The sequence below is a fragment of the Ochotona curzoniae genome, unplaced genomic scaffold, assembly GCF_017591425.1.
Source record: "Ochotona curzoniae isolate NIBS_2020 unplaced genomic scaffold, NIBS_Ocur_1.0 contig_2210, whole genome shotgun sequence".
NCBI classification, from domain to species: Eukaryota; Metazoa; Chordata; class Mammalia; order Lagomorpha; family Ochotonidae; genus Ochotona; species Ochotona curzoniae.
This window is the reverse complement of record NW_024465369.1, coordinates 23,198,217-23,210,706: the sequence shown is the minus strand read 5'-3', so window position 1 is coordinate 23,210,706 and position 12,490 is coordinate 23,198,217. Positions and strand designations below refer to the sequence as shown.

At 40.1% G+C, this 12,490-nt stretch overlaps 1 long non-coding RNA gene across 1 annotated transcript in view; it reads right to left on the bottom strand.

Annotated features, from left to right (window-relative positions):
* Nucleotides 1–5,673: 5,673 nt before the first annotated feature.
* LOC121150867 overlaps nt 5,674–12,490 on the bottom strand; it is a 34,001-nt gene continuing 27,184 nt past the window's right edge. The window contains exon 3 of the long non-coding RNA XR_005883035.1: nt 5,674–5,734. This is a non-coding gene — a long non-coding RNA (uncharacterized LOC121150867). The remainder of the gene's footprint in view (nt 5,735–12,490) is intronic.

Sequence of the window (12,490 nt, the reverse complement as noted above, 5' to 3'; positions counted from 1 at the left end):
CTTCCCAAGCTCTGAAGATCTTGGTCACAAGGCCACTTCACTCCTACAATTTGGAGACCCTCTCTGGCACACCAGGTACCCCATTAGGGGAAATAAAATTTCAGGATTAGACATACACAAAAATTTATTTCTCTCCCTTATCTACAAGGACAGACAAGAGGATTTTGGTTTATTTGGTTATACATAAGGCCTTGGAGTTCTGCATTGTGTCTCCTATCTATAGCAGACAAAAGAAGTCAACCTCAGACCTAGATTAATTAAGAGGTATCTTCAAAAACGTTCATAGAAAACATGTACTATGAAAAGCTATGAACTGGTTTCAAAACTACTCTAAAATAAACTCATTTTAACTCCGCTTTCCCACCAAGGTCTTGAAATGTAATTTCTATGGACTATTGAAATATGTTTTCTATGCAAACAGTCTTCAGATTGGGGTCACATCCTCTAATGGTGCATAGACTTCCAAGCAATGCAGAGGAGTGGTGCTTCTAAGAAACTTCATTCTAGAGTTGTAAGCTTCATGGATGTTCCTTGTTAGGACAAACTTTCCTGAGAACATGCCTCTCATCAAGCTGTCACTCTGCTGCCTCTCTCAGCTCCCTGCACAAATGTCTTCCTCCACCATAAAAAAAAAAAAATGACTCTGCACTCCAACTCTTATTGTGATGATGCCTTATTGTGATGATGCTTGTCTTGAGAAAATGTTCTAGAAACCCTAAGAAAAATACTCAAACTATTGATATTAGTGAAGCTTCTTTTTAACAAAGGGATCATAAGCCTCACTGCAAAGCCTTATGTCTTCACCTCTGTTTATGTATTTTGGTGTTGAGGATGAAGTGACAAGTCAGAAATTAGTTATTTTGCATTTATTCATATTCTGAATTAACATGTATTGTACAGTCAGGCAATAGCAGTGTTAACCACCTCTGAGTTTTTAACTCATTCTTGACCTCAACAAGTTAAAAAAAAAAATGTATTTCATGGGCACCGGTTCTAATCCTGGTAGTCCCACTTCCCATCCAGCTCCCTACAAAGCCTTTTAATTTTACTTCTAGGAAACTATCAAATGAAATCCCTTTCCTGACTTGGTAACAAATCTTTTTGCAAGTTTAGTGTTTCCAATTCTTTGCTTGAGGCAAAACTGAAGAAGGGTGTATTCGAGTTGCCAGTTGATAGAATGAAGAAAAGTAATTGTTAGCTTCTCCATTGCAGAGAAAACGATCAAACGAAGTGAACAGACAACATTCCAAATGGAACAAAATGCTTGAAAGCTACACATCTGACAAGGGGTAAATAGCCAGACTATGTAAGGAACTCAACTCAATAGCATAAAGAAACCAAATAATCCAATTTAAAAATGGGTAGCTGGGGCAAGCACTGTGTTGTAGTGGGCAAACCCATTGCCTGCTATGTCACTGGCATTCTATGTGGGCACTGGCTCAAGTCCCAGCTGCTCCACTTCTGAACTGGCTTCCTGTTAATGGCCTGGGAAGAGCAGCAGAAGACAGCACAAGTACTTGGGTCCCTGCCACCCATGAGTGAGACCCAGATGAAGCTCTTGACTTCTGGTGTTAGTCTGACCCAGCCCTGGCCATTACACCTATTTGGGCAGTGGACCAGTGGTTTGAAGATCTCTCTCTCTCTCTCCCACACTCCCCATCCCTCCCTCTGTAATTCTTCCAAATAATTAAATAATAAATAAGTAATAAATCTTTAAAATGGGTAGTAGATCTAAACAGACATTCTCAAAGGAAGAAATAAATAGCTAACAGGTAACATGAAAAAATGTTCAACATCACTAATCATCAGAGAAATGCAAATAAACACAACAATGAAATGCCATCTCACTCCAATAAGTTGGGCTTTTATCAGAAAACACAAAAGAATGAGTCTGGGTACATGAGAGAGGAAGATCTTTCCACCCAAGGAATGTCTTCACTTTCAGAGAACGTCTTATGTGACTTGTCTGAGTTCCTGGATTCTGGGTAAAGCTGCCAGCTTTACTGATTGCAAATCTATGAAGGCGATAAACTGTTAGGTGAACTGTTTTTGGCCAAAAAGAAGGAGGATTGTGATGTGCATCACAATCACAATGTCACAATCAAAATACATAGCAATCACACACACAAAAAAACACACCCATTGGGGACATTCCATTTTCATAGCCTCTGTAGAAATGAGCATCAGAATTTTAAGGAGGGGCAAGTATACTTAAAGAAACTGTCCCAGGTGCTCCACTTTCCATCAAGCTCCCTGTTTGTGGCTGGAAAGCAACAGAGAATAGCCCAAAGCCTTGGGACCCTGCAGCTGCATGGGAGGGCCAAAAGAAGCTCCTGGCTCCTCGCTTCAGATCAGCTCAGCTTTGACTGTTGTGGCCACTTGGGGAATGAACCAGAAGATAAAAAATCTTTCTTTCTGACTTTCCTTCTCTCTGTTGATCTGGCTTTTCAATAAAAATAAATAAGTCATTTTTTAAAATGTTCTATTAAAAAAAAAAGAAACATCATGGAAAGGAAAAATCAAGGAATGGAGAAGGAAAAGAGCAACTAAAAAGAAACAGTGTTGGCTTCTGGACGCAGAAAACATCTTACTCAGTGTCTGAGAGAGCATGAATCTGCTGTTGCTGCACATGTCGGAGCGTGTCCTCATTGCCTGTGAAGCTTACTTGTAGGAACACAGTGACCTCCATGTAAGCTGAATCCAGTTAAATTGTGGCTGAGATTTAAACACATTCCAATTCTGCAAAATTATGCTGATATTGGCTTTGTAATTTGCTAATGAAAAGCATATCTAAATTATTGTCTAATGATTGGTTCTGGATGCAGGTGGGAAGTTGGGGAGGAGAGGAGGACCTCATTAAATGTCTTACCATTTCCTCCTTATTGACTTCTTGCTTCCCCTCTCACTTAACCTAAAAATTATTTAATCTCTGGCCACTGAACCACTGTCTCCACCATCAAACTCACAAACTTATGATGGCTCTCCACTTACTCCTTCAAGAATATCTAGTAAGAGAATCCGTGGAATAAAAGACCCTATCTGAAGGGGAAAAAAAGGCAAAGATAACCAGTGTTGGCAAAGATCTAGAAAAGACAGAACACTTGCACTTTGTTGTTGGAAATGTAACTTAGTACAGCCACTATGGAAAAGAGCATGGATGTTCCTCAAAAACAAACAAACCAACCAAAACAAAACAAAACAATATGAACCAGCAATCACATTTCAGGGTAAATATTCAAGGGAAACCAAATACATTTGTCAAAGAAACACCTGCATTCCCACATTTATTGCAGCACTATTTGCCCAAGCCAAGAAATGAAAACAATTTAAGTATCTAGCTGATAAAGACATAAAGAAAATGTTAAACAAATACATTCACAATGTTATTATTCAGCCATCAACATGATGAAGTTTTGTCAGTTGCAGCAACATGCATGGAATGGAAAGTCATTATGTTAAGTAAAATAATCAAAGCAGAGGAAGGCAATACCACATTCACACCCAGAATCTGAAAATTTGATCTCAGAATTTTAAACACTGGTTACAAGAGGCTGAAGAAAACAGAGAAGGGATAGAGAAATGTTGATGACTATAGTTCTGGTACTTTTCTCCAACTTGCAGAAAAGATTCTGAACGCATTCACTGCAAGGGAATATTGAATATTTGAAGAGATAGAAATGTCATTAAAACACCATTTCTTCCTTCTAGGAACTCAGTCTCAAGGGGGGAAGACATCTAAGCAAGAAGTACAATGCAATGTGCTACAAATAATCACCAAACCAACAGAATCCGAAATTAAAGGGTGGCATTTAGACAGGTCCATCAGAGCTGGCGAATGAGACCATGGAAAGTGGCATTTATTAAAGAGTGAGAACTCTAGTTAGCTTTCTTTGTTGTGTTTTTATTTGAACAAGATTTTAGTTTAGGGCTAACAACAAAGAAAAGAAGGGTCAAATTTCTATGCAGTTAATTTTTAAGTCCCAAGAGAAAAAGCCATGTTATTTTCGCTATACTATGACTAAGCCCATGTAAAGCTAACTTGTTTGCAGTGATTTCTAGTTGCTGACGGACTCCACTGGGAAAGGCAAATAAATCTGGGCTGTTGATCGTATAAGTCATTCAAATATTAACCTACATAACAATCTCATTTTAAACTAAATATCACATCATACGCTGTAGGAGCAATGTCCTGAACATATCTTGTGGCTCTCCTCATTCTTAGACATAAAAAATAACTCCTTAGGTTAAAACACTAAAGCTTTTGTTACTTAACATTAGACATAAGCATGTAAGAATGACACCAAGTTTAGAAAGACTTACTAGGCTGGTGACTGTTCTCTAAAACTTTGTGGAACTTTTTACATTTTGGATTACTCACAAGCATTTAAACTTTTATTTCTATGTTTACAATTCAATACAAAGTGTCTGAAATTCATACTCTTTGTGTTGCAAAATTTGAAGTGAGATACAATAGCTAATATGCAGTTTTATACTTTATCTGTAATATGAGTATTCAGGCTCAGAAAATGGCAAATGTTTAAGCATACTTATAAATATGTTGTGTAATTGTTCCACTATTGTTACTGCATATTAAGTTTTTTTAGGGAAGAATCAGCGAGTTCATCCAAATCTTCACTGCTGGTGGAAACACAAAAATTTGTACTTGTTTATACTGTCTAATGATGAATTCTAATTGTAGAACAAAAAAAAGATGTATGACTAAAACCACAGATTAAGCCCTGTGTAAACCAGTGACCTTCTTTACTCAGTTAATTAACACAAGCACTTGCTTCTTGCAGAGCACTTTGCTGTAATTTAGAATAAATTAAGGAAAAAAAATCTTTCAAGTGCTGTTTTCTTCACACCATGAAGTGAGCATGATGGACCAAAGATAACTCATTTAAAATACTATCACTCATTTCTTGTCATTATAACCAGCAATATCATGTCTGTTTTTTCAAAAAAAAAAAAATAGACATCTGACTTAATGTTATTTTCTATTTGATTCTTGTATTTATTAATGGAAATTGATATTCAATATTAAAATGCTCTTTTCTGTTTCTCCCATTGTCTTTCAATTACACTAGGTTTAATGTATTATTCATTTGATATTTTTCCAAATAAATGTATTTTAAATTTATTATGGAAAAATTTAAGGGACAATTGTTTTAGTTTTTCTTTGCTGCCTTCTCAGCACTGAAATTGTGAGTTTCTTATTGCCACCACAGGCAATTTGTGAATGGAGTTGAACTCTTTGATTCCTATAATGCCATGTACCCAAAAGTTATTTAAACTTTACTCCTGACCTCCTTAAAAGAGACAACTTGGGCCCAGCTTAGTAGCCTAGTGGCTAAAGTCCTCACCTTGCACACACCAGGATTCCATATGGGAGTCAGTTTGTACACTGGAGGCCCCACTTCCCATCCAGCTCCCTGCTTGTGGCCTGGAAAAGCAATCGAGGATGACCCAAAGTCTTGGGATCCTGCACCCACATGGGAGACCCAAAGGAAGTTCCTGGCTCCTGACTTCACATCAGCTCAGCTCCAGCTGTTGCGGCCACTTTGGCAATGAAACATTCGATAGAAGATCTTTCTCTATGTGTTTCCTCCTTTCTGTATATCTGACTTTCCAATAATAGATAAATAAATAGAGAGAGAGAGCGCTTATAGGTACCAGAAACCCAACTCAGTAATGTAGGAATCAACAGGGTTCTTCTCCTTGTAGACATTGGAACCTGGAAGGTGAGATTATCAGATCAAAGAGCAGAACAAGAGAAAACTCACAGAAACAGAGCAAGGCAGAGTGACCACTTAGCAGAACCATTATTCACTGAGTTACCTATGACTTCGGAGCCCCTGATTAAAAATATGTGTATATTGTGGCTAGTAAAAGACTTTTTAAAAATTGAGCACCACTTAACAGATGTAGTATTTACTCAAGCCATTGGTATCTGTATTCTTTAATCAAAGGTTCCCCTGATCAAGCAAGAAAATGGTTGGCCCCCTTTTGCTCCAGATAACATCCAAAGGTACAGAAAGAATCCACCATCTGCACAATACCTAGCATAGCACATGCAAATACAGCAGTTCTGCTGGCCACAGCAAAATGAAATGGTTATGTATTCACAGCAGAAGCTCCTTTGAGTTGATACTACAAATTTAAAAACTTCCCAAGGGGAGCTTAGAGAAAAAAAGAGATGTTGATTATGGCCTATTTGCTGTGTGTTGCTTTAGAAGATAATTTGTAATTCTGTATTCATAAGCAAATTTAATATTATACTTCAACTGTAATCTATATTGGTTGCAAGCTGTAGTTTCATCTGTGATAGCCATTACAATGACCATGTGGCTATTCTCATTCATCAACACTGCACCCGAAGCTCTTTCTGTTGTGACCTCTAGATATGATATCAAAAAAGCTCAGCTAAAACAAGGAACCATAAAAACTTATAGTTAGATACCTAGATTAAACACCTTGTTTTCTTTTATATTATAGAAATATGCAGGGCCCAGTGTGATAGATTAATGGTTAAAGTCCTTGCCTTGCATGAGCCAGAATCCCATTTGGGAGTTGGTTTGTACCCCTATCCAGCTCCCTGCTTGTGGCCTGAGAAAACAGTCAAGGATGACCCAAAGTCTTGGGATCCTGCACCTGTGTGGGAGATCCAGAAGAAGCTCCTGGCTCCTGGCTTCAGATCAGCTCAGGTGCAGTCATTGTGGCCACTTGGTGAGTGAACCAGTGGATAGAAGATCTTTCCCTCTGTCTCTCTGTAAATATACCTTTCCAATAAAAATAAACAAATCTTTTTAAAAATGCATTATCTATTAATCCTTAAGTGTAGGGATAATGCCATCCTTTTTAATATTGCTTTCTGCTGTTCTCAGTTTAAAACATACTCAATCTCCAGTTTTCATGTGTTTCATAGGTAAAAATTTAGAGTACAAGCCTTAAATATCTATCATTTCCCCTACTATGTTGATTGTCATATTTAATAGCACAATCTTTAATTATTTTCATATATTGTGTGGCCACCAGGCTTTTAGATTAGTTCTTATACAATAATTCTCTTTTCATAATTAAAGCGTAAAGCTGCAATGTGGAGTGCAATCAGCATAAATGGATTTGGAAATAGGCAGCGCTGACTGTTGCTCGCTCTAGGAAACCAGCAGGCCTAGCAGCCCCATCCCTCTGCATTTCACAGATTGGCTGATCTGACGGAGCACGCAGTCATAAGGTGCTCCTAAGCTAGCAGAGCTTGATGTTTCCTACAGAATTTTCCCTTCATGAATGTAACTCTAAAATCTGCACAGAATGAACCAAAACATAAATAAATAAGAGAGAAGGGCATCCCAAGAACTCCCGTCCAGGCTGAGACTAGATGAAAAGTGTCTGAAGCAGGCAAGTGGAGAGGGGCTGGAGATGGAGTCAGAAAGGGGAAACAGACCCTATGGAAGGAGTTTCAGAGACAGAACTCCTCAGCCGTCCTGAGCCAAGAAAATTGCACTTCCCAAAGCAAAACTTCATGGGACATGGCCAAGCACATGCAGTGACACGACTGCTTAAGCAGACCCTCTCACCTTCCTTCATAGCACAACTTCCACTGTTCTACTTCCAAGCTCACCAATATCTGTAGTTAGGATTTTGCTGCTTAGCACTAGTCTATCAAGCGTCAAGGGAAGGTCTGATCTCCCAGATGCTAAGTGCATTAAGCATCTAGGATAGTGTTTGCCTATGAGAAAGGCAATGGTTCATGATTGTGATTAAGTCCTCCATGTAGACTGAGAGGTGAGGGCTGTGATAAGTGTTCATATACTCATTTTCCAATTGTAAATGAGTAAGCAGACAATTCTACACCTGCCTCAGTCTTATGGATAAATTCACTGCAGCCGTGGTAGGTCTGGAATGTTTCTGGAGAAGGCTGCATAAGTGTGAGAAACCTCACTGGAAAGGTGGTCTAAATCCAAAGGAAACTCTCCTGATTCAGGAATTCCAGAACAAGTGCATAGCCCTAAACATGAAAGCACTGTCATAAATTGACATTACAGTATCTAATTTAGCTTTTATGTATGCTTACAGTGGGCCAAGGTGTGACAACCTCTGGTATCAGAAAAAAATAATTTCTATGGCTTAAAACCATGAACCATGGAGCCAATGTAATGGCTCAGTTGGCTAATCCTCCCCCTTGAAGTAACAGCATGCCAGATGAGCACCAATTTGTTTCCTGACTGCTTCACTTCCCTTCCAGCTCCCTGCTTGTAGCCTGGGAAAGTAGCAGAGGATGGCCCAAAGCCTTGGGACCCTGCATCCGTATGGGAGACCCAGAAGAGGCTCCTGGTTCCTGGTTTCAGATTGGCTCAGCTCTGGTCATCGCAGCCATTTAGGAAATGAAGCAACAGATGGAAGATTTTTTTTCTTTGTCTTTCCTTCTCTCCATAAAATCTGCCTTTCTAATAAATATAAACAAATCTTTTTTAAAAACTCATGAACCAAGTCTTGGGACATAATGGTGATCTTCTGTGGCTGTAGTTCATTACCATTAACCTTGCTTTTCTTTAAAATCAACTAATACATCCCCATGAGCTCTCATTACTTTTTTATTTTAGTACTTGTGAGTTCACTAATGCAAGCACCACTTTTCAGATAACAAAAGCAAGACTTTGAAACAGTGACCGCTGCATGGTTAATTTATGGTCCAATTGGAATTGGAACCTAATCTCACGATTCTCAACTTGGAGCTCTCACCAATAATCTATACTGCCTAGTGTACCACAAAAAAAGGGCATAGAGGCCCAGCGTGGTAGCCAGTTCCATGCTTATGGTCTGGGAAAGTGAGGATGGCCCAATCCTTAGGACCCTACACCCACATGGGAGACACAGAAGAGGCTCCTGGCTCCTAGCTTTGGATCATCTCAGCTCCGCTCATTGTGACCACTTGGGGAGTGAAACATTGAATGGAAGGTCCTCCTCTCTGCCTCTTCTCCTCTCTGCATATCTGACTTTCCAATAAAAAATAAATAAAATCTTAAGAAAAGGGTATAGGATGAGAGGCACAGGGTTTCAGTAGACAAGGGAGCAGAAAGAAAGCAACTCATTAGGCAAAAACAAACAAACAAAAAAATCAGAGAAGGACAAATACGTTTTTTTCCCCTGAGATACATAGGGAGGTATGACCTCATTGCAAGTATGTTTTGGAATCCAAATATATATGTGTATCAGCTAAGGAGCCCCAGGAGAGCTCTAAATGCAGGGAATTGAAGGAAGAAGGTGAGAGAAAACCAGAGCCCTCGGAGGTCCGTGCAGAGCACCTACAACAATAAGCAGCCATTTTACTCTGTTTTACTTTATTTTTGTAATGTATTTGAGAAGCAAAGAGAGAGTGTGTGTTATCTGCTGCTTCATGCCTCAAATGTCCACAACACCCAGGCTGGCCTGCGGCTGAAGCTGGGAGCCAGGAACTCAATCCAGGTTTCTCCTGTGAGTGACAGAGACCCAATCACCACTGCCTCCCATATTCTGCATCAGCAGGAGCTGGAGGCGGAGCCAGAGCCAACGCCAAGATGCAAACTTGATGCAGGATGCATGCCTACTGACTGCATATGTTTGCTTTTTTTTTTTAAGATTTATGTATTTATTAGAAAGTCAGATATACAGAGAGGAGGAGAGACAGGAAGATTTTCTGTCTGATGATTCACTCCCCAAGTGAGCACAATGGCCAATGCTATGCCAATCCGAAGCCAGGATCCAGGAACTTCTTCCGGGTCTCCCACACGGGTGCAGGGTCCCAAAGCTTTGGGCTGTCCTCAACTGCTTTCCCAGGCCACAAGCAGGGAGCTGGATGGGAAGTGGAGCTGCCGGGATTAGAACCAGCACCCATATGGGATCCCGGTGCGTGCAAGGTGAGGACTTTAGCCACTAGGCCACACCGCCGGGCCCCATATATTTGCTTTTTTGAGTGGATCCTATGAATATTAAAACTCCCTTCCAAAAAAAATGGGTTTTTTTCCCCCCAGTATTCTTAGAGCTGATGTGATCTCATTAAAAACTGCTGAGTTGCATTCCAAACTGATTACTGAAACAAAACAACCAACTTTAAAAATTATATGACCTGAGCAGACAAAGAAAAACTTTAAGAGTCATCTTTCTTAGATATGACTGGAAATCAGAAAAACAGAACAGGATAATTGCTGAGTTTCATTTCTAACTGATCACCTATAGATCAAATCAGCACCGTGGAGCAATGGGTTAAGCACCCATCTGTGATGCTGGCATTCTTTGTGAGTGCCAGTTGGAATCCTGGCTGCACTACTTCTGATGCAGCTCCCTGCTAATATCCTGGCAAAGCAACAGAAGACCTCCCAAGTACTTGGACGCCTGCACCCACACTGGAGACCTAGATGAAACGCCTGGCTCCTGGCTTTGGCCTGGCCCAGCTCTGTACATTGCAGCCATTTGAGGAGTGAATCAGCAGAGCAAAACCTCTCGCTCTCTCTCAATCCCCCTTCCTCCTTCCCTCCCTCCATATGCCCCTCTCCCAATCTCTCTCCTCATTCTCTCAGTGCATGTGTGTGTGCCTCTGCCTCCCCCTCTCTGTAACTATGACTTTTAAGTAAGTAAATAGATTTAAAAACAACAACATTGCGAAGGCTAAGTTGTCTAGCCTCAGTGCCATTCACCACTCCTCGCTCCAGTCTTGCATATTTTCTGCCTGTGCCTCCAGAGCTGCACTCTGTCCTCCTGGCTCTGTCTCAGATGATTCCCTTTGGATGTTCTTACCCTTGAGCCCAAAAGTTCAGAGAGGTGTTGCAAAGGTGGAAACAAGGAAAGTTCTAGATCCTCTTAGTCCCTCGTCCCCTTGCTGTGACCTAGCAGTGACTATATTCCTCCTCTGGGACCTACTGGCTGTCACACTCTCGTCTCCCACAGACACAACATTTCCAAGATCCTAGAACACCATACCCACTTGGTTGTTGAGGCCCTGGGTAATAAAGACTCCCTGTTTTGTTCTCTTTCACAAGAGGCTTCATCAAACAGTGCTGCTTCCCTTAACCTTCCCACCTTTATAAACACTCCCATTATTGAGCTCTCTTTAAGTGCCATCACTAGAGAGCCACCCATTTCCTGGAGAGCCCCCACTGACCCAGCAAGCTTGCAAATGTGGAATGTGCTACCGATACTAGAATGATTCATTATTTAGCAGCCTTTTTTTCTCCAGCTTTCAAACTTATGTTTGTGTGGACTTCTTCCAACACCATAGCATAAACGTTCAATTGAACACATGTTCAGCCCTACCAGAACCTAGAAACAAGCATGATAAATCACTCCCCAGCAAGCCATTCGTGAGCTGAGAGTGGACATCGTCAAGGCAAAACAAAAGGTTATTATAAGCCCACATGCTTCAATTATACTTTCATGAGTGAACACAACTGTAATGCATATTATTATTTTAAATTACACTATAAAAAGCAGTCATTCTTCACCTTTCCAAAACATAGTGATAATATATTACCAAATTATCAAGGGTCCTTTATTAAAGCTCTTGAATTTGATTTATAATGCACGAGGTAGCTTATCCTTGAGAAAGATCTACTAAAAGGTATACTTAGTCTTAAAGCAGCGAAATAAAATCTCCCTCTAATCAGCTGCCAGAAAGCTTCCGCTTCGATGCTTTGTTGATACTGGTGTCAGCAGGACGTTAAAAGCTTGAAGCTTTTTATGTTTGATCAAATACCAACATTATGCTGAAGCAGACGCATTAATTCATAGAGTGAAGCTTCTAAAACCACTGTTGTTCTCCTTCATCCCTCCTTCCCCTACCAAAAAGGTCACTTCAAACCAGAGGTTTGGAAATAAAAAAGACGGGGAAAAGCATTTTGTGAGGGGCTGGGGTACATAAAACCACTCCAAAACTCAAGAGAGAGAGAGAGAAGCACTAAAATAACCTTTTGTGAAAATGTTGATCATATCTAATGAGGAAGAAAGTTATTGGCACTGGCAAGTAAGGTGACCTGGTTATTGTTCTTGTCTTATAATGAAGAACATAGCACCAGAATTGGTCAGATCTTTGCCCCAAACTTTCATCTGGTGTTCGGGTAATCTGATATCGTTGTCAATCTGATCATAACACCACAGCTCCTTGTCAAATAAGATCTCTAAACAAAGAAATTGGAAGCCCTCAAGGTTAAGAGGTAGGGGAGACATTTTTTTTTTCCTGTAACTTTAAAATCTTTGCTTTGATTCCGGGTCTTCTAAAAGAAAGCTTTTATTATATTATCATAGTCTCAAAATGGTCAAGGGAACAAATTGATTTTTAAGTGTGTCTCAGAAACCTGCAGTCAGGTATCAGCAGCAAACAGCTTGTCAGAAGATAATCTACACAAGAGAACTGAACATGCACATGCACTGGCACCTATGTGATTGTAAGGGCTAACCACAGTAACATTTCCATGGTTTTCTTTTCTAATACATATACAACACCCCAAAATGAGGAAAT